This window comes from Ixodes scapularis, unplaced genomic scaffold (assembly GCF_016920785.2).
Source record: "Ixodes scapularis isolate PalLabHiFi unplaced genomic scaffold, ASM1692078v2 ptg001275l_1___fragment_3__unscaffolded, whole genome shotgun sequence".
Classification (NCBI taxonomy): Eukaryota; Metazoa; Arthropoda; class Arachnida; order Ixodida; family Ixodidae; genus Ixodes; species Ixodes scapularis.
In genome coordinates this window covers 418,304-424,303 of record NW_024610134.1, presented here as the reverse complement: position 1 = coordinate 424,303, position 6,000 = coordinate 418,304, and positions in this window count along the sequence as shown.

Here is a 6,000-nt window from a genome sequence, read left to right as displayed (position 1 = left end):
AACGCACCTTTATTTAGGCAAAAAAAAAAAATAAGCCCGTAGCAGACGACTCATAGCCTCAACAGTGCTCCGTGCCGACAGCTTTGCGTCAAAATGGCGGTCATCTCTTTGTCTCTTTGCTGCCTTCTCTATCCCTCCTTCGGCGTTCTCCTCCCTTTCCTCCTCTCTGGCGCCTTCGTTGCCACACCCGCTGGCTAAACTCTCCCACTATACGGCTTTGCATTGCAGTAGTAGTTTTATTTGTAGTCTTTACAGTTGAATGTGAATATTTGACAGAAGTCTCTCAGGTTGGGGCGAAAGGGGGTTAAATGAATGCATTTGATCATTCGCCTAAATTCGGTACCCATCATTTTAACGCCTACGTAGCCTTGTCCTGGGGGGTGACTATGACTAAAATAAGAGGATCTATGTGCTGATCACGAAAGAATATGCTAGCCATTCTAATGTGGCTCTGCCAAATACTTGATTGTGATTTGTTTTTATTTTCAGCTACTTGGTTGCCTCAAGATCTGGAGATCCTAGAGGCCACAAGCTTGGACTCAATCTTTTTCTGTTGTCTGTCCAGGACCATGGGGGAGGTAATCCCAGCAACAAGAGCATCGCAGTATCTCCCTGCCTGTGACTTTCGATCAGCGTCACGACAGGGGAGTCCTCGTGCCACCAGGTGTTAGTTATGCCACTTGAAATAAGCATTTTTCTTACCTATTAATAGAATAGCAAAAGCACTACTAAGCCTAAAATGCAAAAAAAACATATTCAAATCTTGGGTTGGATTGAATTCCAATTACAAAAGGGAGTCTGCAGACATGATTAACATGTGAACTTAAAGCCCGCGGATGTAGGTTCGACGGTGTCAAAGAAATAACTTCCCGCAGATCGCCTTGCTCGTGCTATACCCTAACAAATTCTTAAAATAATCATTGTGTTTCGTTGGTGTCATCAATCTTATGTCCCTACCACACCCACCAGTCGGGACATGTGAAATATAAAAAAGCAGGAACTTTGCACATTGTCAGCTCTGCAAAGATATATATGGTAAACAGAGCATAGCACCTTCAGCTTAAGGAAAAAATTTAGTGCAGGCCTATATTCATGGTTCACATATGTGTGATTCCTCTTTATAATGAAGTGAAAACTGCTTAAGTTGTGGCCCACTACAGGCTTTCTGTTAGTGTTAAAAAGTGCGGTAGAAAACATGATTGCGCTTGAAAGACGGGCACATAGGAAGGACAGACACAACAGAGTGCTAACTTTCAACTGATTTAATTCAAGAACCTCAGCGTAGTAACGGACTGTGTCACCGCACCACATCTCAACCAATCCGTGGCCCGGCCACGGACCGCAAGTACGCCAACTCCTTATTCGCCAAGTCAATTGACGCCACACTAACACAACTTGTGCCGGAACTATTTATAGTGTCAGCCTCCATAATCTCGCTAACAGTCTTATCTTTGTGCCTCTCAAGAACAGTAGACGAAGCAAATAATGGTTTGCACCCGCAGTCATGACAGTGACACGACAGATCATGACTGCGAGTGCAAACCATTATTTGCTCAGTCTACTGTTCTTGCTAGGCACAAAGATATGACTGTTAGAGAGATTATGGAGGCTGATGCTATAAATAGTTCCGGCACGTGTTGTGTCAGTGTGGCGTCAATTGACTTGGCGGATAAGGAGTTGGCGTACTTGCGGTCCGTGGCAGGGCCACGGATTGGTTGAGATGTGGTGCGGTGACGCAGTGTGTTTCTACGCTGAGGTTCTTGAATTAAATCATTTGAAAGTTAGCACTCTGTGGTGTCTGTCCTTCCTATGTCCTCGTCTTCAAAGCACAATCATGTTTTCTAACGTACTCGGCACTTGTTAAAAAGTGCTATTGTGTTTTAAGCAGCTCGTACCAAATATTTTCTTGAAATACATAGGTTCATGGAAATTCTTATGTAGATGTTGGCAGACAGTCATGGTGAGGCCAATATTCAATGCCAAGTGGTCCACTTATTCAGAGTTAATTGAGTTTGTAAATATTGTAGGTCGCAAATTAAATTTTTAGGGTACGCAATGGGCACAATCATCCGCAATGACTAGCTCTACCTAGGGGAACTTCATACGTTTACTACGGCAAGATGGTTTCGAAAAACAAAGTATTTAGTTTATTCAACTCCTGCACTAACCTTGTCTTTAGAAACTTTTTATATTCTTTGCGATGCTGAGATAAGATACTGGAAATAGTTTTTCTAGAACTACTCTAGATATTTCCAGTCCATCATTTTTCTCGCAAAGCATTCGAGAGAGCCAAACCCTGTAATGTACGGAGGGAACTCACAGAATTATGCGACTGACAGTTTGGAACATTCGGCACTGTAACAGTAATAATGACATGTCACTTATGTAATGCTCATTATCGCAGATCAAACTGCTTTTTCCGTCTACACTCATTTTCAGTTGACTCATTCAGCGAACTACCACCTGAGACTGCAGCGCTGGGTTCTGAAAAGCAATTTGAATGAATTTAGATGCAACAGGTTTCTTTGAGCGTGCGTCTAACACATATTCTTCATATTGAATCTGCTAACTGTATTCATGACCATGTCCATAATTGTATCCACATTTCTGCTTATTTTTATTTTGACATTTGAGTTTTCTTCAGTACTTTTCTCAACATCTGTGCTTGCTGAGCCGTACTCAAGTCCATACATCTTGTCTTTCGCTATTAAATGAATATATAAAACTGTTGATGCCGAGTGAAAATTCAAGGTGCCGAATCTGTCGTGCGAGCTAAATAAGAACCAATAAAAAGCTCTACAAAGACAATTTTGTTAAAGGATGCTGTATGGGCATTAGAATAGCACATGCCATGCTAAAAAAAAAAATACAAATTCTTGTTAAGTATGCGAGGATGACAGTGCTGTGCTGTTTCTGATGTCTCACAAAAAAAATAAAAATCGGAGCCATACAGTGTTTCTTATGGAAGTATAAACTGTTGAATTCGAAGCCCAGAAGTTTTATTCAAGAATGTTCCTCAATACAAATCTATTTAGAGATCTGAGCCACTGACTCATACATGACTATGTGGCAAACATTCATTTTCATGTGGATTATAGTTTACAAGGTCTAGTCTGCATTGATTTATTGCATTCATGCTGAAACTGGGAGGGGTTCTCTGGGTATGAATAAAGATATAAACATTTCTTGAAATCAAAACATTTGAGAACGGACAAAAGGAAGGATCTGAGAACGGTATCTTAGATTCTCTTCTTTTTCTTACAGTATCTCTAATGTTATTTTTATTTCACCTGATGCATTTAGTTTTAGCGCAGCTCTTAGCACCCGTTTCCGCATTTCGCGGCGTCGCTGTCGGCGTAACCGCCCAACTAAATTTGGCAGGAAATTGAATTAATGTTGTGGTCATGTGACGTTAATATTTCCTCTAAGTCTAGCTGAGAAACTGAATTTTTTTTATGGATGACGTGACACGGTCATGCGACGTCATTTTCCCCGCTACTTTTAGCGGAAAAAGTGCATTTGTGTTGAGGTCATGTGACATCAATTTCTGCGCTAAATTTAGTGGGAAACTTAACCAGCTAAATTTAGTGGGGAAAGTTTCCCGCTAAATTCAAGGAAATTTCCCGCTAAATGTTAGGGAGCAGAAGAGGAGGAGGGGAGGGGGAGGAGGGGCATACCCTCCCATCCTCCTCTTCAATATCTGTGCTCTAATTTCACGTTACAGAGAATTGCAAACGTCTCATATTTCATCTCATGTTTATTCAACTTTTATAGTGCAGGTGCGCTCGCAGCACAAATCTGGGTTGTGCTGATCCTCTACGCACAAGTTAGGAACTCCTGAGTGGCAAGAGTGGGAGTTTGGTCTGACAGCTCAAGGGACACCATTGTTCAGTATTGAATTTTTAATAATCTTCTTTTGAGCAAAGTTAAGCTTTGCTGCATGCAGTTCTTGTAAAAATAAATACCTGCAAGCAAGTTTACCAGGTCACGACATTTTACCTCTGCACTTAGTGCTCCTGGTGAGCCTCGAATAAGAGCTTACTAGTGTGCAAACATCATGCTTGTTTGAAACCACTCACTGATGTAGAGACTCGCTGACATCAAGCATTCCAATGAAACGCTGGATGTCCACAAGTCTTTCATGAACAATGCAAGCGGGGAAGGAACCATACAATCGTATCGTATTGGGGGACATTCTACAGAGTGTTTTTTTCTATGTTTTACAGATTTTTTTTAAAAAAAGCCGTAAAAGCTACATTTACGCGGTCTGTGCACGTGAGTTATATGGCCAGGGCGGCATAGTATAAAAGGCTAATTTGTAATGATCCGTCGGCTTATTACAGAGATGTGCCAGACTTCTTTCAGAAAACTAGATGGAGGTTCATTCTAGCGTAGTTTTATCCCGCGAATCTGAATATCTCGTTTGTTTTCCTCAAAGATATAACTAAACGTGAGAAAACACAAAAAAAACATCCTACCAACAGTGACGTCGTAAGAAGACCTTTCGGCCGCCAAGCGTGTGTCGCTTAAGGGCCGCTCGTCCAATCGCAAGTTTTCTAGGTATATTCTCAGGCATTGGCACCAGTCGTGAAACATTTTTCTGCCCTTTTAAAAAATAGCATGTGCGTGCATAGCTTTGAAAGGCGCTGAAGATGCGTGAACAAAGATTTTGAAAGCTGCTCTTGTGACGTCACTCTCTAGGGAAGTGCTTTCACAGCGCTTTAAAAATGACTATGCAGCCTCGATTGATTAAATTAGCAAATAATTTTGATATTTGAGATTCTGGAGGTCGAATGAAGAAGATTTAAAAGTGTTTTCTCAAATAGAAAACTGCTTCAGCCTCTCTCTAAGTATAGTATGTTCGTGAAATTTTTAATCAGTTAAAATAGACCCTTGGTTCCAATTAGAAACTTGCTAAGCATCGTCAAAACACACTAAATCGATTTTCTTTGTAAAGATATAAGACAAGAGTTGTATTTTATGGCGTTCTAAAAAAATGGTCAATTTGGACGCGTTTCCAGACTTCGGTTTCTTACCAGAGCGCATCTTTGCACCTGCGGTCCAGCTGCCCAGTGGCCGCAGTGCGAAGCCGCCCCCTCGCCTCCCTCGTAGGATGAAGGGAAGCAAGGTGCACGTGTGTTGCGTGTCTAAGCCCCTGGGGAACAGGACCGTGGGCGCAGAGATGAGCTCTGATAAGAAACTGAAACCTAGAAACTCGTCCAAATAAAGCTTTTTACACAACGCATAAAACGCTACCCCTGCATTATATCCTTCTAAGAAAACTTGGTTTTGTGGTTTTCAATGACTCAGCAAGTTTCTAATTGAAACCATATTTTCATTTTCACTAATTAAAAAGTTGATTAACAAATTGTATTTAATTATCTGACTGATCGTTACGACTAGGTCCCTATACTACGTACGCCTGGCCGTATAACTCGCCTGCACAAACCGCATTAATTTAGCTTTCACGACCTTTCTAAACATATATGTAAAGCTTAAAACTAAATCGCCCTGTACAACAGTGAAAAGGCGAAACCAACATGGTGGAGCCATATGGCTCCACCATGCTGGTATCGCCTTTTTGCTGGTATAGGATGTCCCATATTACGTTATGCATGTATGGTTCCGTCCTCCTACATGGTTCCGTCTTAATACACTACGCTGGTATAGGATGTCCCATAATACGACACGCTTGTATGGTTCCGCCCACCTGTATCGTTCCGCCTTATTCCACTATACTGGAGCCGCCTTTTTCGCTTGTATAGGATGTCCCATATTACGGTTACGCTTGTATGAGCCTTTTCCGTCATCTTTCTGTCATCGAGATTTTCCAACAGGGTAACGACGACGAGACTGCGTCCATCTTAAGTCGCTCAAGCCTGCCTTCGCCGGATTACCTGGACCGCTAGAATGCTTTGGAAATCGTCGGCCCTCAACATCAACCGCTATCGGTGAGGGTGTCACGTTCAACATTGGTTCAATGCTGGCACCTGAAGAGCT